General features: G+C 37.3%; 1 protein-coding gene and 1 long non-coding RNA gene across 5 annotated transcripts in view; both read right to left on the bottom strand.

Moving 5' to 3' along the window:
* The window catches only part of HBT (CDC27 family protein), a 101,080-nt gene that overhangs the window by 72,662 nt on the left and 4,941 nt on the right, over positions 1 to 23,477 (bottom strand). The window lies entirely within an intron of this gene.
* Positions 12,651 to 16,925, bottom strand: LOC147507371 (uncharacterized). 3 transcript variants are annotated; one of them, XR_015216184.1, is made up of 5 exons: positions 16,681 to 16,925; positions 13,516 to 13,620; positions 13,335 to 13,416; positions 13,175 to 13,247; positions 12,651 to 13,029 (listed from the first exon to the last, which is right to left on the bottom strand). It is a non-coding gene; the product is annotated as an uncharacterized LOC147507371 (long non-coding RNA). The 3 variants fall into 3 exon arrangements; XR_015216183.1 differs by having other exon boundaries at positions 13,175 to 13,416; XR_015216185.1 differs by lacking the exon at positions 13,335 to 13,416.

Raw genomic sequence — 23,477 nt, 5'->3', positions numbered from 1 at the left:
AAAAATTGGAACTTCAACCCCCAAGTTGGGTTGAGATGCGCGAACGTGATGTTATACTACTCACCTCGCACATCCAACCGGTCCAAGTAGGTTGACTCCCCAACTCTTCACTTAGCTAATTAACTAATGATTAATTATGCAAAATACGTATAAGCTTGGAAAGTGTTTTTCAAAGAAAGATTGGAACTTCAAGCCCCAAGTTGGGTTGAGATGCGCGAGCGTGATGTTACATTACTCACCTCACACATCCAACCGGTCCAAGTAGGTTGACTCCCCAACTCTTGGTCGTCAAAGATTGGAACTTCAACCTCCAAGTTGGGTTGAGATGCGCAAGCGTGATGTTACACTACTCGCCTTGCACATCCAACCGGTCCAAGTAGGTTGAATCCCCAACTCTTAGTCGTCAAAGATTGGAACTTCAACCTCCAAGTTGGGTTGAGATGCGCGAGAGTGATGTTACACTACTTGCCTCGCACATCCAACCGGTCTAAGTAGGTTGAATCCCCAACCCTTGGTAAGTAAACCAAAAGACTAAACTTCAAACTATGAAAGCAGTAAACATGAAAACACCTAAATACTTAAAATTTCCATACGTAGACGCCCTCAGTCATCTTTCGTTGCACTGGAGGTTAAGAGTTGTAAATGTCTGCGGGTGGTGTCAGCTGTTAACATAGTAGAATCAAAATGATGTACAGAGGTTGTTTGCTTTCACAGTCGAAGAACAATCTTGTTGGATTGGGCTGGATGGCGTACATAGTCTGCTCCGTTTCGGTTTAGATATTCTTACACGTGAAATTGCTACAACAAGTTATTGCCTTTTGACTTGATCAATGATCTCTTCAAAGCCTGCTCCGTGTAAAATGAAATCCATGGATGTCCTGAATTTTTTTTTTGAAAAATAAAATAAATAAATATACCGTATAAAATAAAACGAAGTAAAGCAAACCTTGTTTTTTTTTGGGGGAGGGGGAGGGGGGAGAGACAAAATAAAGCATGCGAATAGAAAGTCAAAAAATAAAATAGGTCAAAGAAAGATTGGAACTTCAACCCCCAAGTTGGGTTGAGATGTGCGAGCGTGATGTTACACTACTCACCTCGCACATCCAACCGGTCCAATTAGGTTGACTCCCCAACTCTTTGTCGTCAAAGATTGGAACTTCAACCTCCAAGTTGGGTTGAGATGTGCGAGCGTGATGTTACACTACTGGCCTCGCACATCCAACCGGTCCAAGTAGGTTGAATCCCCAACTCTTGGTCATCAAAGATTGGAACTTCATCCTCCAAGTTGGGTTGAGATGCGCGAGCGTGATGTTACACTACTTGCCTCACACATCCAACCGGTCCAAGTAGGTTGACTCCCCAACTCTTGATCGTCAAAGATTTGAACTTCAACCTCCAAGTTGGGTTGAGATGCGCGAGTGTGATGTTATACTACTCGCCTCGCACATCCAACCGGTCCAAGTAGGTTGAATCCCCAACTTTTGGTAAGTAAACCAAAAGACTAAACTTCCAAAACTTAAACTTTGTCTGAGCCTTATACATTCTAAGAATCGAACTTCTTATTTAGTTTTCCTCATGGCGGTCCAAATAGGTTGACTCCCCAACTCTTGGTCATCAAAGATTGGAACTTCAACCTCAAAGTTAGGTTGAGATGCGCGAGCATGATGTTACACTACTCGCCTCACACATCAAACCGGTCCAAGTAGGTTGAATTCCCAACTCTTGGTAAGTAAACCAAAATACTAAACTTCCAAAACTTAAACTTCTTATTTAGTTTCGCACATCCAACCGGTCCAAGTAGGTTGACTCCCCAACTCTTGGTCGTCAAAGATTGGAACTTCAACCTCCAAGTTGGTCGTCAAAGTTCAAGGAATAAAAGGCCGAGAGAGAAATCAGTATGGGTAACTAATCAGTATGGTATGATTTCCTTGTAAGCATATAAAAAATAATTCGTTTGTGTGTTTCTCCGTTTCCAAAATAATCTTGTAAGCATATTCATGCATATTATTAGATTTAAAATCGTTAAATTCCAAAATGGGGTAAAGGTCCAATAAAAAAAACACAATCCAATAAATTAAGTGGAAAGAATTCGGATATCAGAATTCCAAAAAATTTGAATGCCAATTTCTAGACTATAATCTCAGAGATAGAGAGAACAAAGCCGAGATAAAACCAAACTACAATTCAAGTGAGAACAGAGAAATAACATTAAATTCCACTTCTACATCAAGTAGCTTGCAAATAATAAGTTGGCAAACCGAGTTGGGAGAACTAAAGATAAGTTGAAATGCACTAACCAAGAACCCTTGTTCACTTGAGCAGCCTTCTCAATATCAATTTCTTTTGCTCCATGCAACCTCGAGTAGCCAGCACTCATATTTATCAGCATTAGCTTGGTTAATTTGGTTAATTCTTAATCTGGAGACTCAAAGAATTAAAAGGAGAAAGTTTTGGGGTTTTGGAACTTGGATTTTGGGGTTTTCGGAGTGGATGGTGTAAAATTGAATCGTGGGTTTTTCCAGATATCTATCACCCAGTTTTTTTAAAAGTTTTAGGTTAGATTCGGGCACAAAAAAAAAGTCTCTCCCTATTTTATCGTAATTAGTTTTGCCCACGTGGACACTCAAAACTCTCCCTCAATTGATGAGGGGAGAGCTATAATATATATATATATAGAGAGATTTACTTCCACACATCGTAAGAAATGCCCTGCCCTGACCCAATATATTGGAATGGCCATTTTGTGATATTTCTGGTATATATCATGTGTAAAATGAGGTCTGACAGAGCGTCTGCTATAAATGGAATTTTGGTAAATTGACATAAATCTCATGATATGGAATATTCTTATATTCATGATATGGAATAAACATAATAAGAAGAAAGCGTCTTTAGAATGTGAACAATAAGTGATGGTTAAAATCATTGAATGCGAATGATGTTGATAATTTTTTGGCCAAGGAGATTCCCAACCAGGAAGAAATGGAGAAAATCAACCTCTATCCCACAATTCATGCGTGAGAACAAGTCCAATGGAAAACTATATGGGTTGTTAAAGGCAAATATAGAACCCCAATTACAAAAATGTCATTCCAATGGGACTGCTAAAAGGGTCTTAAATTTGGAAAGAGCAAAAAATTCAGCCAAAGTTATGACCTTCGCTAGCAACTGCCATAATAAATTTCAGAAGATAGACGATATAGTTTATGCCGTCTGTTGGTTATTTATGTACAGACGGCAGAAACTATGACGTCTGTCTCTCATTTTAATAAAATAGACGGACGGCAGAAACTCTACCGTCTGTACCTAGCAGACGCAAAACTTGAGAAATCTTGTTCTTGTTTTCATATCAATTCCACTCACTCCACAATCCATTACCATTGATTCCACAACTCAACAATCCACACATCCATTCAAGTAACCAAGATTCATTCATTAAACAAACATAATTCAATTCCAATTCATTCAATATAATTCATACAAACATCAATCAAAAAAAAAAAAAAAACAACAACAACAACAACAACGAACTAACTAACTTCGACTCGAACCCTCGCCAGGTTGCCTCTTATTTGATTTACTCTCGCCGCGATTCTCGCAATGTCATTTCTATAATTTGCGCTTCTAACTCTGCGACTCTATCATGTGAATTTTACTTCTTTTCTCACTCGGCCACCAAATAATGATAGTATTTGTCGGTTGTAGTCATAAACGAATCGCGCATCCCATGTATCATTAGCCGTGACTCAGCATATCGTGCTCTAAGTGTAGCCTATAAAAAAAAACAATAACTTTAAGAAAAATCATCACTATAAACCAAATATAATTCAAGTTTTAAAATATAAACCAAATATAACCTTATCTAGAGTGTCAAAATTCGGGACAAAGTTCGAAAAATAACTTTGATCAACATGAGGTATAGGTATGGCGACATGCATTCCCTGAGATGTAACAATGTCATAGCTCTATGGGTTATCCGGATCGGAAGGAGCTGGAGCAAAAACCTCGTAAAGACCTTGAGATGAAGAGTAGAGCTCAGCAGGGTGTGGGATACGCAAATCACTTCTAATAGATTTATGTCCCACAAAGACCATGTTAGCAGGCAATATAGGACCCCTTGAGACGCGATCCTAGTAACTATCGTAATCACCATTCACATCTAAATATAGAAAAGCTTGTGGCCACAAGTCTTCATTCATTCTAAGATAGGACCTCCACTGACTAGCTATTCCCAATGGGCACATATTCTCCGGAGAAGGGTGTGGGATGAAAAGCGTCCATAACGATTTGGTGCCAACACCTATCGCTCAGGTACCACACGATAATACCTCCAAACTCGAAGACGATTCGGCGCATTGTAAGATTATACGAACGACGTACATGGCGAATCACCTCACACAACCAAACATCATTCATAGTATCTCTCTCACATCATCAACATTTAATTGCATATATTGAGTATGAAACCATGATGTACTGTCCACTGTATCGCCAATGCCGACCTAGTCTCGAGTTGGTTACAATCTAAATGAATGTTATGGTGTCCTTGACCACTTCGGCGATCTTTAAAGTCATTCATCCATATATTCTAATTCGTGGGACAATATTACGGTCCGTGTTCGGTCTCAGAAAAGAAGTCATGGTAGGTACGTACTCATGCCACCAATACTATTATAAAAATAAATATCAAAATCAAACATGTACGTAATTTAATATAAAGTTGTAATACTAAAAATTTAAAACTTACTTGTAAAATAGGGGTGAAGCCACCGCATTGACTATCTGCAATATTAGCTGTGACTCGGCACGCTTGATCCAATGCGTAAATCAAAGCTCCAAACATAGCACCACCCCAATCATACTTATGCATGTATTTTAACCAAACCAAACACTCTATCCAACCTAATCTCAGTGAACTATCACCCGTGGGGAAAGAACACTGCGTGACTAAATAAAAATAGAATGCTCGCAAATATCTCTCCCGATCTGTACTCGTCGGGCACCAACCTTCGTCACTCTCTCATTCACAAAAAAAGGTTTGATACCCCATTTAGCCCAATGCTCCGGTCTTATATTCGGCCAACTTTGTTGTGCATAATCAAAAAACCTTCTCCAAATGTAACCGACTTGGGGCCCAAGGCGAGCACAAAAATATAGGGCCTATTCAATTACAAAACCTTTAATTTGGTTTTCGTGTAAACTTGTTTATCATCAGCATTCCAAGTGCCTTCCCATGGGTTAGAACTTTGCATTTTTCAATGCATTCCTTTCCATTTTTAAGAATTGAACGGCGATGATTTAGTTTTTGGGCTTGGACCATGTAGATCCTTATAATCTAATACATGAATAGATTATTCAATTATTGGGCTTGGAAAGTGTGATGTAACATACAAGTGTTTATTGTTTATCTAGGGGTCTAGGGGCCCAGCCGGCCTGGCCTACGATGGCCCCCGAGAGCCGGCCACGCCTACGCTCATTCCCATGAGCATAGTAACATCCAAGTGATACCTATCAAACTGGAAAGTGTGAGTTGTGTCCCACCCTAACTTTTGTATATCAAACCACGGGTCGGCGTTTTGATAACCAATGAAACCCAAACGGAGATTGTAAAATTTCATTTCTTATGCCTTCAAAACAATCTCCTTTGGCAACCATTATCTTCCACCAATTATTCACGGATGCCCAACAACACCGCAATTTCATCTCCCCTCCCTAAACATTTATTCATTAAAATTAAAAAAAATGCAAATTATGATGTTAAAGAAATCAAATTTAACTATCAAATGCTTACCATATTTACACGATAAAAGATATGAGTTTCCGAATTTCTAGCCAATGTAGCATGTGTTAGTAGATCAACTAGGTCTGAAAATTCAATTACTGAAGGGTTTTGCAAATTATAGACTTCGTTTTCATCATCATCGGTGTTTAGTGTTGACGTCGACTCATTTGTCAATCTAGTAACTGATTTTCGACCAAAAAATCATTTATCCATGTTACTCATTTTGCGTGGCACCTGCAATTCAATCAACAATATTCATCAATTCCAACATTCTAATTCTGACATTCTAATTCAATCACAATTCAACTCAATTCTAAAATCAACATTCAATTCAATTCTAAAATCGAATTTGCAATTCTAATTCAATTCAATTCAATTCAAAAATCAACATTCAATTCAATTCTAAAATCAATTCAATCATAATTCAATTCAATTCAATCATAATTAACATTTCTAAAATCGAATTTCAATATGAGAGAGTGAAACTTACAAGTATTGAGCACAAAAAGGAGTGAATTGTTTTTGTTTTTGGTTTTTGGGAGTGAAGAGATAAGAAGAGTGAGGGATTGAGGAATTGAAAGAGTGAATTGAGAAGAGATTCTTATGTTATAGCATCTAGAGTGTACATACGGCAGAATTTATGCCGTTTGTTGCAATTTAATGTACAGACGGTAGAAACTCAGCTGTCCGTATTCCGAATTTAACAGCTGCTAAAAGTCCCAATTGGACTGATTTTTGAATTTGGGCTACCAAATTTAACTGGGACTGCTAAAGAGCCTATGTGACACATTTTAGCAGCCCATTATAGCTGCTCACTATTGGACTTGATCTGATAGATGAAACGGTATCAAGGGAAGCCAATCCACCCCTAAGTAATATATAAGGGTGCTGTATTGGGTGCCACCAGAATTACATTGGGCAGCCTCCGCCCAAGCCCAAATCGCAAAGCCCAATACACCCCCCACTTCCATCGCCAAACCGGAAAAACCTCCCTTAACCGGTCATTTTTCTCGCGCAAACCCTTCGAACCCTAACAAAAAAAACCCAAAAACAATCCAATATTATTGAACCAATCCAATCATGATTTAATCTAATGCGAAACAATCCAATCGCGAAACGCCAAAACAATCCAATTCTGCTGAAATTTAATCCAATGCGACCTAATCAAATCCAACATTCGAGCTTTTGCAATTTAAGCCATTGAAGCTTTTGCAAGTTGGGAAAGCGGTGAAAGCTTGAAATTTCGTCATTTCGGTTGTTTGATTCTTGCATTGTACTCTTTGATTCATTTCGGTCAAGGTACTGAACTGAAATTTATTGGATTGTGGTTTGTTCCTGATTAGTGTTTTTAATGACCCATCTCGATTTGTGTTATGAAGTTTAATTGTATTGGCTATATATACTATTTTGGAAACATCCCATGTGCTTGAGGTGTTTGGTTTTGTCGTTGGTGTTCCTTTGTGTGTTTGAGATGTTGTGTCTTCGCAGTTGGTGCTCCTTTGTATGTTTAGCCATGAAACTGTACCTTTTGGTTGTACATTGCTTTTTTGTTACACAATATGATTGTCACTATTGAAGGATATCGACCCTTCAAATCTGAATTTATAGATAACCCATTCAACCGTAATTTTTTTTTAAACCAGTGTTTTGAGAGAGTTTATAAGCAAGGAGGCATTCAATATTGAATGACTATCGTAGGCTCGTAGCCATGACTGTAACACAACATAGGCGCACCAAACGGTAAGCACCCCTACTGTCTTAACTGGTCGAGGGACCCTTCCTGCTGGGGTTATGAGAGATACATAGCCACTGCTTACCGTTAGTGATGACATTTTGGAAGTATTTGGTGATGTTAGATATTCGGTGATGTTAGATATATGTTGTATATACACTGGTGATGTTAGATGCATAGCCCACCTTGTGTGGCATGTTCGTTAAGGTCAGACCAACTTTGATGTTTCAAGATGCAAGCTATCCTACCTCTTTATGGTTGTTGTAATTTGAGAGCATGTATTAGTATCCTTAGGGTTGTACAGTGTCTTATGATGTGGGGCTTAAGGATATAGTTAGAACGAACATTGACAGTGACGAGTCAATGAGCAAACGGGGCCAAAACCCCACTAAGAGGTATCTGAGATGCAAGTGTACTTGTGTTTAAACTGAGTGTTTGATTTGGTTCAGTTATCATTTTGATTTACTTGTGTTTGAACTGAGTGTTAAACTAGTGTTGTTATTTTTAGATAAAGTTTGTGATGAATCTTATTATATTGGATGGCTATCGTTTTGGTAAAAGTTTTTGACCACATTTCTTTTAGTTAACTATTTTTAATATATGTTTACTAGATTATTGGTAGTTTGGGTAGCAGCTTCCGTTAGCTACTGTCAAGGATGGTAGTGAAGCCATAATGGTTTAAGTGATTCATATTAGCTATTTCCATTGCCCAGAAGTTAAGTTGTAAGAGTGAATTATATGGCTCTGAAACTTGATATGTTGTTGCATTTCGTGGTCATCTACAAATTTCTTTGAAAGTTATGACCCATGTTAACTGGAATGAAGATTAGGAAGAACCGAGCAGTTCAACTTTAGACTTAAGTGTGTTCATTTATTAATTTCTTAGAGTGGTTTGAGTGTTTAGTAATGAACCATATTCTATAAGTGTTGTGAATTGTGTTTCCTGGGATGGTGATTTAGGAAGAACCGAAAGCAAATCCAACTTGAGAGATAAAGGTGATAGACCTCGGCGGGTGTTCATTTAGAAAAATTTTAGTGTGTTTCGAAAGTGTTTACTATTTTATTTTGTGAGGGCTCATTGAGATGAAATCTTATTTACAATAGTTATGGCAAGAGGACCTTGAGCTTGTGTGTGCAAGGATAAATTTGCCCTGTTATTATGGTTTCACTGATAAATTTGTCTTTTGCATTGGTTCTTTACCGAAGAGGAGAAGTGGTCAGTTATTTCTTTGGTGATTAGACTAGATTTAGGGTAGTGGGGGGAAACGATTATCTTACATTGCAAAATAAGGAAAGAATAAATTGAGTCCCTTCATTGTACTTCACCATATGTCCACTTAGATGTTAAGAGCCTAACTGTGAACTCGCCAAGTTTTGTCAGTAGTTCATATGTTTTGGTATAAGACTCCACTTGGTTCTTATCATCATGTCCTCCACTCGCGGAACACAAAGAACTTTCCTAATGTGTGCATGGTCATCTTGATTAAGAAAATAAAAAAGTAAGAACAGCTGACAAAACTTTAATTTGATGAGTTATGGGAATGTGATGTTTGTCTTGTTCATCTTTATATAGTATGAGAAAATGAGCTCGAATTTCCTATATATTTTCTTCGAGAGAAACTGAAAAAGAGAATCAATGCATTGAAAGTGAACAACAAAAGATTTTTTTTTAAGGGTACAAAGTGTACTAAGTGTCGATTGTGTGAACTAAAGTGAACTAAAGTGTACTAGGTTTTAGTTCCATAGATATCAGTCTCTCTGTAAAATTGTCGATTCGAGAGGGTGTACAAAGTGTCTTGGTAACCAATAATGGAACATCGATAAAACACAGATTTATCTGCAGTGACTACAAGAGCGACTGCTTGACCCTTAGATGGACCGGCAGTATTGACAAAGGATATGTCTCGAGCAATAAAGCCATCACCGCCAGCACCTAAGTAGAACATATACACAATAAGCTAGTTAACAATGTGGAAAATTAATACTAAACCAAAACAATATTGTAAAAACAAATACAGTAAACATGTATATTTGATCATATAGAAGAGCGACCGGTTTTAACAGCCCGCTTTTCTCCTTTATGATATGGTACTTTATCTAACTTGTGAGTTCAATCCACTGTCCGCCTATGAATCCATATTATAATTGGATACTGTTGAATTTTGGTGTTTATTAGTTATAAGCCCATTCATATCATGTCATGTGGGATGGGCAACAAAAATGTTTGCTCATTCCTTAGTCGGTGACATAAAAAAAAATATAGTAGTTCTAGTATTTGAGAATCTTTATATTGTAATATGTGTGTTTATATTATAGTGTAGGTATCAAGCTTTCTCTTAAATGGACATGTTAATTGAAAACTTATATAATATCTTCATAAGCTTACATAAAGTGTAGTCTCAAAACCTTTTAGTTTGATCTTATTAATTTGTTTAACGAAGCGACACTATATAAGATAATAATCAAATACACTATATAAGTTTCCGATGGACCGTCCATTTAAGAGAAAGTTTGGTGTAGGTATTGGGCAAACAACATCTCCTTTTGAGCTCCGAGCATGCCATTGCAGAAGAGATTGAAAGAAAAAAAATTACAAATAAAAATAAAAGAATTATTGCGTATTATACAAGCATGTGGACTTGGGGTTGTTGTTTTACTATCTAGGATGCTATTAAGTTGGTCTATAGTATGATCGAGTAAATGACACGAGGAGTCATATTGCAGCATAAGCTGCAATATGACTTGGACTGCATTTAATTTGCATAAGCTGAAGACTTGAAGCTACTTTTGTTAGAGATTATTTTACATTCTATAAAGTTCTCCATTTTAGTAATAATACGCTTAGAGAAATACTAGCGATGCTACCCCTTAGAGGGGGTAGCATGGTGATACCCCCAAACATGTGATTTAGAGCCCCGTTTGAAAATTAAAAAATGAGTTGCTTTACATCTTGTTGCTAAACTTTCATAGTGCTCATCTTTCATACCTAGTATTTTCCTTTAGGGCTTGATGTTATAAGAGAAGATACTTTTACCATTTTATGATTAGTGTCTCTGTACATTCTGTTACTCACCTTTTATATTGCTTATGTTCTTGAGTCTTGACTAATGAGTAATGACCTTGATTACATGCAGCTTTTACGAGTACTTGCTTAAGGTCTGGATACAGGGGAACAAAACTGAAGCGGTAAAGCATTATAGGTGAGAAGCTTTTTCTTTGGTTATCAAATTTACTGAATGTACAATCAAGGTGGTTTTTTTGGGTGGTTTCCCCTATGCTTGACGAGGGACAGAAATTGTATTGTGGGTTGAATATTTTATAGGGTGTTATGTACATATGGTTGTTGGAAGGATGTCATTATTGATTTCCAGGTTATGACAGGTTTAAGTATACGAAATGTTGACTAAACAAAGGAAACTCTGCCCAAAAATCGATAGAATTTGGATAGTGTAACGCCTCATTCTATTTCTTCATATATACTTGGAGTTATCATAGCAAGCTTATAAGTATATTAGTTTTATATTTGGGATGATCTCTTTTTCTAGTGGTTTTCTTTGTACATTGTTTATTTAAATATGGTTTACTAATACTTATTTTATTTTTCTTTGTAGCGATGGGTCCTCGATCAAAGAATGTGAAGAATGTAGTGAAAACTACATTCAAGGGTGTTAAGAAATTGTTTGGTGGCGGTTCCTCTAGCGGTGATGCAGTTGGAAGAAAAAGACATAGGGCAGACGGCTTACACTACACCAGAAATGGCCGAAAACGACGGTTAAAGCCGTCCTAAATTGGGATTTACGACGGAATATGTTGTCTCACAGATCGTCGCAAATTGCCCTGTCGTTAATATTAACGACGGTTCTGGACGTCTTAACGTGAATTAGAAAGACGACGGGGTAAAGACTGTTATTGCCGTCGTCTATGTTGCGACTTTAACAACCGTCGTAAATCACTTTTTAATTTTGGTAGCTAATTTTCAAACTTGAGACCCTAAATTGCGTCGCAAATTGTGTCTTAGTTTTAGCTTTAAGACATTCTTTTCCGTCGCATTTGCAATTTGGGAAAATCAATTATGGAGTCTGGACACCTTCGCTGGTCCTTTTTTTGTAGTTATTTTATTGAAATAATTTTTTTTCCCTGTAGAATCTAGTTTTTCCTGAATACTCAGCTAAATTCACACATGATCACCATTTGAACGACATAAATGGTAACATACTAAAATATTGCATAAAAAAAATTGATAAATAATATATTGATATTTTCCAAAGTTTACAAGTTTTTTGAGCTTTATAAGCGAACATCAAGTTTTTTTAACAATGTACAGACATAGTATGCTATACTTTGCATCAAAGTGAGTGTTGATGATTCCTTGTGGTCTCAAGACTGCAAACACGTAGATGCAATCATATTATTATCGACATAAACTCTAAGCATCATTAGTTGAAACATCTGTTTGTATAAAAAGAATACCAAGTCAAAACAGGCAAAGTACCATACCACCTTAATTGTCTGTCATTTCTACAAAGGATAATCAAGTATCTACACTTTAAGGAAGTCTAGCTTCACAAGGAATCATTGACAACATATGCAAGTGAAAAAAATAAAGAACGGGTTTAGTGTGGAGTTATAAGCATCCTTTAAAGTACCCCCCCCCCCATGTATGATGTACTCGGGCACTCGTTTTAGTAATGGATAAAAAAGAATACGGAAAAAAAAAACACCATAAAATTCATCCGAATTCCAAGTGACATGGTACTTAGCCACCAATAATCATGTCCACTCATGAAAATACTATGCGTTCTGTAAGCATTACAACTACAACAAGAAACCAATGAGTACACTGAGAAATAATACACCGAAGTGGCCCAAGGTATTGTGTACCAACAATGTTACTAAAGAAATTGTGAAATCAGATTAGTATTTGTTTTTTTATAAAAAAAAAGGTAAGTTCTTGTCTAGGCTTAGGTACTGTCCTCTTGCATTCATCAAAAACAAGTAAAAACAGAATAAAAGGCACTATTGGAACTAATTCAGAGAGAATATTACCTGCTGGTGCAGTTAGCTTTGCGAAAGTATAACCTTTATGACCCATGCAAGTAGGAAAAGTAGAATGAAAAGCAGTTTATAAGTCGCCTTTTGCCTTTTGTAGAACAGAAAAAGAACTTACCGTTTGGAACTCTAGATACTAAAGTTACATGAATGAAGCATTGCAAGCTACACAAATTAAATAAGCAAGTCTAACTAATCATACTCTTCCTAAAAACCTAAAAGCACAATAGAAATCACAGGTGGTGAGGAAAGAACCTTGAGTTGTTCTCTAACAAGGTACTCATACTTATAAATAGAGGGGATATCTAATAACATGGGGATCAAAGGATTGCAAAAAAATCAAACTAAAATGCTTCCTTTTGTGTATATCAAGCTCAGCAACAGCAAGACTAACTTGAATATGGAGAAATTTCGTACCTTGTAGTCTGCAAACAAACCCCAAAGTTTGGAATCCTCTTGCAAAATCCTAAAACAGAAATTTTGAAAGAAATTAATGAATACCCAAGAGATAAATAATTAATTCCCCAATATATACACAACAGATGGTATGCTTGGTGAAGACGATTAATGTCCCATGGTAATTAATGTCATGTCAAGTATCATCACCTCACCTTCACCTTTGAGAGAAAAAGAAGAGTGAACAGCTGGGAAAAATTGATGAAGGCAATGAAGCCTTAAATATGCCTGCAAAAGGAAAAATGACACGAGATGAAGAACCCTCACAATGAAAAAAAAAAAAAAAATGTACTTCAAAATTCCTATCTTCATCACCTTTCATTTTTTTTTGGTGAGTCGCCTAGCCTTTCATGACTTTTAGAAAGTAGAACAAGCAACCTTGAGAGTCTTCTAGAGACTGAACGAGTAGCCCAAGCAGAGGCAAACAAGAATGTAAAAAACAAGAATGTGTACTAGTGTCACACAAATGGATTCAATCCACAAATCTGATCCTTACCTGGGGTAGCAATGTAGAGTGGTAATGCCTCAGCCAAATCTCCACCCTCCCATTCTTCTTATTAAGTAGAAGAAGCATTATCCCACATAATTTTTATTAGGTAACCTACATGACACCACAATAGGATGTGAACAGGTGAGACCCCCAAATGAAATGAAACAAGAAACAAAATCATATTTGTCGTTGTATCACTTAGACTTAATTATATGAACACATTATATATATTAGTATAGTTTAAAGATCAACGAATTGTAGCAAATGTTAAAATAATTAGACCAACATTCATGCATGCCTTGTATAATCTCTAATCTTTAAAATTTGGGGATAGAAGACACATATATAGATCTAAAAGACTTCATGAACTTAAATGCTATAAAATGAAATTCTACAGAGAAGGATAACCATGAATTAAATGATTAAAGACACTAGCCTATTGAATCACTCACACACGATTTCCTATTAAATAGATAACAACTTGTATACTATCATTACTCTTGGCGGAGAGGTTTGTTGTGGTCGAAGTCATGTGAGTGGAGGGCGACATGGGGTGGAATGACAAACGAAAATAAGCCAGATCCTCGGAACTTATTTGTTGTTGTTCATCTGGAACAAAACATATTAACAACTTAACTTTATCCGGACTTCACTTAGAAGCGGAACTTCCATCAACATTTGCAGGACCAAGACATCTCAATTGCTTTAGCTATACTATGAGCAATTGCTTGAGATTCCATAACATAGCAAGTATCTACACCAATACCTCCTATGTATACACCAACAACATCCCCATCACTCTTCCTAAAGACTGCCCCTAACCCGAAGTTCCTGGATTTCCATGAGAGGATCCATCTGTACATTGGCTTTGATTACTCCTGCAAGTGGAGCATTCCAGTAGCACTCTATGATCTTAGGGGCTCTTCTGAGTTTTATTCGAAGTCTGAAAGCATGAAGGGTAGCAAGATCCTGTGTAGAGTTGTCCATAGTAGTGTCCACTAACTGAAAAGCTTTATGCACTGACTTTCTAACCTGTATACAAAAGGAGAAACTTGTCGTTCGACCATCATAGAGAATTTTCTTCCTGTTTTTCCAAATAGCTACTAAGCTTGAGACTGCAGCAGCTTTCCAAAGGTCTTGAATGAGAGCGGCTCCATCTTTCTTCCCTCTAATTGTTAATAAAAAAAAAACATAAAAAACGACTCCTTGGCCCAGAAAAGGCTTTTGTTTCTACTGCACAATGGTATCAAAAAGTTGTATCTGATGGAGCCTACTTGCCCAATGCCATAAGTCCTAAAGGCTCTATCCAAAGGCAATGGCAAAGATCCTCCGTTAATATCGTAAATAGTCTTACCCTTGCACTTATAGGTCATTTAGTTCAACTCGAAGCGGCGTTGGATAGGTGGTAGGCTGGGGAACCGGCACTCTGTAAGTCGAGGTCTCTAGGTCGAAGGATATCATGGCGGGTATTCAAGGTTTGCGAAAAGCAGCCGCTCTAATTGGAAGAAGTACCATCGAAAACCCATGCTTAGGGGCTTGACTTGATCATTAAAGAAATAGTGTTTACGGTGGCACCAAATTTTAACTTAAATAAAAAAGGTTTATTGTTGGGTTGGCAGGGTATCTTGTGGATCTCCATGATCTTCTGCAGTCCTTTACTTGGCGGACGGTTGAGCAAGAGGAGAAGGAACGAACGACCGATAAGGAGAGAGAGGGAAGATGCTTGGGTGAGTGGCTTCGGGAATAGATTGATCAGTTATGTTATGGAAGGGACAGTGGCAACAAGTTTCACTAAGTAAAGGACTGCAGAAACTGCACTCCAATTTCTACAATGTTTGTTCATACCCAAAAACCTAATTCCCACTCAGAAATTCACTTGACCTGATTGTAAACCGAAGGTTATCAGGAAAAATCCTGATTGACCTTTCTTCACTAAAACTGTCGTAACTTCCTTTTTATAACTTGGATTAGTACAAGGTAAATTGGGTTTGGAACATAATTAAATTACCTACAACTAATGTTTAGACCATGAAAGCAGGTTCTTAACAGAAAATTCACAGAACGCGACCAAACACAGAACTTGGTCATAAAAATCCTGACGGACCTCTCTGTATTAAAACAGTCTTAACTACTTCGTGTAGATATTGAAACGAGGTGAATCCAACTGTGTTGGAAAGAAAACTTGCAGATCTAAAAATCTTATTCAAGCCCGAGACCTCATTCCCAAGCATGATTTTTCAGGACTCTTCTGAATCGACCCCAGAAAACTAAACCAAGAAAACTCGCTTACATACTATATTATCAATTCATCTTCCTACACATATATGTTATGACGAATAGAAAAGCATCATAAGATAAAAATAAATCATACACATAGTGAACATAAACAAAATACTAAGTACTCACTAGTTTCACTTTTAATAAGAATAGATAGCATATATATAGTTACTTAGACGCTTATGTAACCGACACTAGTGTCGGCACACACACACAACAACAAGCTAAAAGCAGGATATAAGCATAAACCGATTGAATGAACTAACTTTTCATCCTAGGTCACTATATCCCAAAACCCACTCTAACTAAGAAAAAATATAGTAAAGTCGGACCGGCAAAGTTCGCTTTGAAAGCAGATCAAAAAGACAAGTCTTGTATATAAAACCCGACACCAAAAACTGCAGCACTAAAAACTCAATGGAAGATTGTAACTACTTGCCTTATTATAGATTATTGAAGGCAAAAATTGTAAATCTAAACTTAAAGTTTTTCTTGGTACTTCAAGCAATAAAACCTGAAAAACTCCACAGCAACCATATGTTAATAAGACCAAAGATCTGATCTTTGGCACATTCGGGAATGCCCAAGTCTTGAAAATGCTGACCTATGTAATTAGTGACCACTAAGAAAATAACAGTTGCTTTTAAACTTTCATTACCAAACAAATTTGAGCACCTCCAAATAACTATAATCGATTTGTATAAACCTTAATATTTTAACGAATTAAGAATTAGGAAACAATAGGTAATGAACCCTAAAAAGACACTTAGACACCTAAATCAGAACCCAAATAGGCAAAGAACCACCAACTGAATGAAACTCAACATTAACCCCAAATTAAAAAGAGATAAAAAAAAAAGTATAATCCTAAAAGGATGGAGGACGATGAAGCACCTGTATTTAAAGTCGATCTTCAGCGTGAACAAAGTTCTACTTTAGCGGCTTCGCTCCTCCAATGAACCACTTTGGAACATGTTTTGTTCGATTAAGAGATGAAAATGAGATCCGACAGAAAATTTAAAGCTTTCCAAGAACTTGCAAATCAACCAAAAAATCAGCAACAACATAAAACCCAAACGCAAAAACCAATAGCGAGAACCATGGACCCTTATGGCCTATTGATGACTTAAGTAAATCTATGTCTTCTTTGAGCACTAGAACATAAAACTTTCCTCCCCAAACTGTGTGATAAGAATTAAGAACAGGGATTGGTAAAACACATTAGAGTAAACTAGCTACTCAGGAACGGATGAACTAGAGTTGGTTAAATTAATACCATGTATCCAAAAATTGATAGAGAACATACGGCTTATGCAAATGCCTAAGCAGATTAGAACTTAGTGTAGCTAACAAACAAGAACAATCAAATCTAATTTTCTAGATTAACGAGGAATCATATCAAAATAAAATCAAGGAATATGAGTGCACTTAACTCTAGGCCTAATTTCAAAAAGTGTTAATGTCTCTTGTCTTGTCTACCGACCATTCCCTCCACATTCCAATACAACCTCTTCCATTTCCAACGTACATAGTGAAGCTACATCAAGTATGGGTAACCATGCTCACAGTATTACTATGATGGGCACAAGTGAGTGCATAGAAAAAATAAAACAGTAATAAGTCAGGGGCCAACGAAATTAATAGATCAATCATCAATGTAACATGCTTTCATTATTTAAGGTAATCTACTTTAGAACAAAACTAAGTGAAAACAATTCATACCCATTAAATTCAGTCCAAGGAAAAATAAAAAGTAGGAAAATGAAAGAGGAAAACAGTGGATACCCCTTTATTTTTATTATCTTCTTATCCTCCCCCGGTAGTCTTCGTGAGAGGTAATAAAAGAATTTATGATGGTACTTCATCACTTGGAGCAGACCAGCTATTGCTTGGTTCAAGATGCTCACACACACAGTAGTTGACCAGTTATATTGAATGCAATTAAAGTGAAGCAACCTGTTAAGGATTTGTTAAGCACATAGTGGCTCCAAGCAACTTTCAAGATGTGAGAACTGTGCTACCAAAGGACACTACTACGATTAACTACTACCACCAATATAATGCTAATTGCAAAATCAAAAGAATACCAACATCAAACAAGGGGAGGGAAATACTATTGCTAATGTTAACCATCATGCTAAAATTGATCACTGCCAGTATACACACAGCTTTGAAATAAACAAAAGCATTGGGAGTGCAGCATAGACACAGGCACACTGCAGATACGTCATTACGCCGTTAACCCATTGGGAGTGCAGCACCAGTACCCCAAAAAATAAAGAAAACCCGATAAAAAAAAAGAAAAATCAAACCCTTCAACAAAGTTCAGGAACTTGTGAAACATAGAATTCCCAATGGATTTCACAGCAATATACCATTTTAGCAAATATAATAAAATAGGCGAAAAGTCGAGTATCCAAAAGCATCAAAACCAATCAAAGGCAAAATGGGTAAAAAGAATTACCTGCAAACCAAACTCGTTTAGAAATCCCCAAAAAATTTCAGTGAGTGATTGAGTAAAGGAGAAGCATCAGTAACTTCCAAAGCTAGAAGCTTGAAGCCTAAGGCTTTGTCTAGGATTCTACACAATCTGTAAAATCACAGGTCTGAGCTTTCAAACTACCATAAATCACTAGCCATGCTTCGAATTTGAAGAAGATAAATATAAGAATAACTAACCTGGTTCAATTGGTCGATGTGAAGGCAATCGACTAGATAGTTCTTACCCTTTTCTCATCCTCCAGCTTTCTCTTTTTGTAGCGAGATCTGAAAACCGCGTTTGCAATCCTCTTTCTTCCCGTTTGCAATCCAATAAGAAATGAAAAAGAATGAAAAAAGAAAGAACTTTACCTCAATTTGGAGAAGGAACTTTGACTTGATCCAAGATTCAGATACCCATTTTAGGTTTAGTGAACAATACATCAATTTAACAAACAAAAAAATCAGACGAAAATACACAAACTTGAAGCTTTAAAATCATTAACTAATTAAATTTTATGTTTTGAGAGAGCTTTACAATTTCAACTTTGAAGCTCACTAGCTCTACTTTGTGCTCCTTGTGTTTTGGAAGCTCGAACCGTTTGTTTGAAGTCACCTTTGTTTTTTTAGTGTTTCTCTCTCACTTTCCACTAGGTCTGGGCTGTGTTAGTGAAAATAATGAGCGCGAGAATGGAAAAAAATGAGCGCAATAGTGAAAAGGCAGTGAGAACGAGAATGAAAAGCTAGCCCACCACCGAGCGACGAGTTCCAGAACTACCTTTACCGTCGTGTATTTACTACACCAAAATCCGTCCCCTATTTTAGGTTATTTTAGGTTAGGTCAGTATACGACGAACTTATGCCATATGCGACGGTTTTTGCAGTCCTAAATTAAGGACGGTCATGACAGTCCTAAGCTAGTGTCATTTTTCAGCAATTCTGGTGTAGTGTTAACGGCATCAGTGCGTAGAGGGGACCATTTGGAAAAAGCGGTTCCTGAGGTTCCTGAGGTTGATTCGTTTAGTGAAGATAGTGTAGATAGTGATACTAATGTAGGTTTAGATGTAGGTTTAGATATAGGTTTAGACAAAGGGAAGAGTATAGTAGAAGAGGAGAGTGAGAGTGAGGAGGAGAGTAAGGAGGAGGATGAGCAGGATGATGATGTTGAAGAATATGTGGTAGAAGACGTACCACGGTGGAAGAAGCACCTCGGTATTAGATTTCGTAAGAAAATCCAATGATGATTTGGAGTTTCAAAGAGGTGTGTATGGGGAGGCCCGTGATGAGTCAGAGTTGTTGTATGACTATCGCGGTGCATGTCGCATTCACGATGTTTGGGAGAGAAGGGTAATATTTTGTTTTTCTTGTGTACTTTGATTTCTTTTACAAAATCTTTTGTTTTCGTTCATATATATCTAATGCGTGCTTTCGGTTGTTTCGGAGGATCATGGAGGCGTTGAAATGTGTTTCACACTTAGCGGTTATCCCAATGGAATTTCAAAAATGAATGTGAAAGGTCTAGAGATTTGCCGTCGCGATTGAGAAAATTTGGGTTGTTTGATCTCGTGGAAGGTTATCACGAGCATATGGATCCACCATTGATCTCTGCGTTTGTGGAGAGATGGCATCCGGAGACCAACACCTTCCATATGCCGGTTAGGGGAGATGACTGTGACTTTGGACGATGTTGTCCAAATCTGTGGAGTCTGATTAGAGGAAGAAGCGGTGCAAGGGGACGATGAGTGAACTTACAACAATCGATAAATCTCTTACATCTTGGTGCGGGGCTCCCTATTGATTTGATTAGGGCGGAGATGGAAGCTAGCAAGTTCACTTCAAAAGTAAGGCTAGAATTCATCCGAAGCATTTTTGCTTAACAAGATTCATGATAGCCCTATATGTGTGACTCTTTGGGAATGTGGTAGAAGGCCTCGAAGTTTCGGGGATGTTCAACGGACTGTTAGAGCTTTTATTCTGTTTTTCTTTGGATGTGCCGTTTTTACTGACAAGTCTGGGACTGGAGTGCCTATATGTTATCTGAGGCCGTTGTTGAAATTCAGTGAGATAGAAGAGTATGCATGGGGTGCAGCAATTTTGGCGTTTTTATATAGAGGTCTCGGGGCTGCCACATGTGCGAAGGTGAAAGGGGTTACAGGCTATATGACTCTTCTACAGGTAAAACTTGAGTATTTTAGAGTTTATTTTTTTTAATGTTAATTTTATTACTCTATCAATATGTTAACTATTTGTGTATATCTAGGCATGGATCTATGAGTATTTTCCGGTATTCATGACAGTCCCAAACTTCAACTATATCTCGTCTCAGCCGCGTGCTCATAGACACATCCCAGTCGCTCCACACTATTACGACACAACGTATGCATTGCAGTTTTATCGAGCGATAATTGATGATTTGAATGAGTTCAATGTAAGTATTAAATTCAATGACAATTTGGTATTTAAGTTTGTTTATATTTATTTTTTAGTAATTGATCATTAGAGTTGTTAATGACACATTTGATTTTGTTTCAAGGTTGTTTGGCATCCCTACAAAAATATCAGAGATACAAACCCGATCGATGACATTGCATTTTTTGAGGGATTGCTATGTTTTTTCAACATTGTCGAGCTTTACGCTGTCGCAAGGGTGGTGCGTCAGTTGGGTCACGTGCAACTTGTACCTAAAGATCCTCCAATGCCAAATTGGAGAACAAGAACTGTGGCAGGACGCGGGTATGAGGTGAGCTGGACCAATATTGGGCCACTTTATTGGGAGTCATGGCAGAATCACGTGATCCAACTCGCAACCGAGGACCTATTTCGTCTTATCCATGGGAGTGTCATCAAAACTACATGACTTGGTATCGCGAGGAATTCTCATATAGTTTTGGTGAACCCCGAGCTTCTTCCTATTCATCCCTCCACGAGACACCTTAACCGCTTGTTCACCGATTGTAAGTATTGTGATTTTTAATTGAGTTTTCTCTAAATGTGATTTTTGCATTCGATTGGTAACTTATCTTGATTTTTCTTTTTTCGATGAACGGCGTCATCGATGAAACCGGTCGTTTGCTAGAGAGGTCCGCAATTGGTGGGAATGATATGCCGGAGGAAGCAAGGTCCTCTTTGAGCGCATACAACTTGACTAGGTGCAAATACATTGTGGGGCTTATAGTTGATTTGTTTCAGTTTAGGGTTTGTAACTTTGTAATTTAGTTTGATGGATGTAATTTGTTTCAGTTTAGGGTTTGTAATTTTGTTAACTTCGAATGAATTGATGGATATGATGTTTGCATGAATGTTTGAATGGAATTTAATGTTTAGGGTTTAGGGTTTAATGTTTGAATGTAATTTGTTTCAGTTTAGGGTTTAATGTTTGAATGGAATTTTATGTATGGATGAATTTGATGAATGAGAGTGTTTGATATCTGATGTTTGAATGGAAAAGTGGAATTTGATGAATGAGAGTGTTTGATATTTGATGTTTGAATGGAAAAGTGGAATTTGATGAATATGAAAGTGTTGTAAAAACAAAACGAATTTTGAAAAATTTTTCTTCCAAACGACCCAGCCGCATCGTTTGGCATAAAGGCCAAACGACCTCAGCAAATCGTTTTTCCTTTATACCAAACGACCACGGCAGATCGTTCGCTTTTAATCTCAAACGACCCAGCCAGATCGTTTGGTCTAAAGGCCAAACGACATGGACACATCGTTTGGTCTAAAGGCCAAACGACATGACCACATCGTTTAGTCTAAAGGCCAAACGACATGACCACATCGTTTGGCCTTTAGACCAAACGATCTGGCTGGGTCGTTTTGTATTAAAGCCAAACGACTTCACCGTGTAGTTTCGGTCATTATTGACAACATACGAACATTATTTCAAATCACTCGATTGCGGTCCGAATCAACTAGTCGATCACTCAATTGCCATCCGAATCAACTTAGTCGATCATTCGATTTCAAAATCACTCGATTGACGTCCGAATCAACTTAGTCGATCGCTCTATTTCCAAATCACTTTCGATTGCCATCGAATCAACTTAATCGATCTTTCGATTTCCAAATAAAATCAAATAAAAGCCCTAACATTATTTCCAAATAACAAAAAAAAATAAAATAAAATTACATTTGTTCCAAATTACATCAAAATATCAAATTACATCAATATATCACTTAGTCGATCGCTCGATTTCAAAATCACTTTCGATTGTCGTCCGAATCAACTTAGTCGATTACTTTCGATTTCCAAATCAAATCAAATAAAAGCCCTAACATTGATAACATAAAAATCAAATCAAATTACACTTGTTCCAAATTACATCAAAATACAAATTACATCAAAATATCATATCGACAACATACAAACAACTTAGTTGATAACATGTCTTGTTGGGTCTTCAACGAGCTCATTTTCCCATATTAAATTGGGAATGTTCAATGCCATAAATTGCAATTGCCTTCTTTATCAAGGCCAAATTCCAACTTTCAGCAATATCATATCGAGCTCTAAGCCATTGCCGCATTCTTGGAGGAACCAGGACAATCTTCAACAAGTTCAACATTGACAAAATGATTTCCACCAACATGTAATAAGCTACCCAACACTTGGGTCACTCTCTCGGGATTTGCTTGGTTCTCATTGGCATGAAGGAAGCAACCGACGAGCTCCTAAATGCATAAGGACAACATTAAATCTTGAAGCAAATAAGTATCCAAAAAAGGCATGCTCATCCACTTATTTAACCCGTAACCTTCTTCATGTAGGATTTCCTTCATCGAATAAAAACCTCACTTTGATTGTACAAAGTACAATAAAGGGGAGGTTGTCGAAGCTCTTCGCACAACTCCCTTCTCATCCGTGGCCATTCTTCTTGACTTCTTCCCTAATGCATGCAGAAAGCTCTATAACCGCCAGGTTGCCATCGCCAACAGGGTCATAGACTCTAACAATGTATTTATGCATTTCTTCAGAATATCCAACCCGTAATCCTTAGGACCCTCGTCTTTCCAAAGTCTAAGCCATCTCTCACATTTCGTGGTGGTGACCGTTTTGGAGAAGGCTTATTTGTGGTGTGGTTGTTTTGGTGTTTTGGGAGAAGGTTTATTTCTTGGTGTGGTTGTTTTGGTGTTTTGGAGAGAAGGCTTATTTGTTGGTGTGGTATGGATGTTTTGGGTTGGTAGTTTTGGAGAAGACTTCTTTCTTGGTG

This window comes from Coptis chinensis, chromosome 3 (genome assembly GCF_015680905.1).
Source record: "Coptis chinensis isolate HL-2020 chromosome 3, ASM1568090v1, whole genome shotgun sequence".
In the NCBI taxonomy this organism is placed as follows: Eukaryota; Viridiplantae; Streptophyta; class Magnoliopsida; order Ranunculales; family Ranunculaceae; genus Coptis; species Coptis chinensis.
The sequence above is the reverse complement of the archived record's forward strand: the minus strand, read 5'-3'. Positions and strand labels throughout refer to the sequence as shown.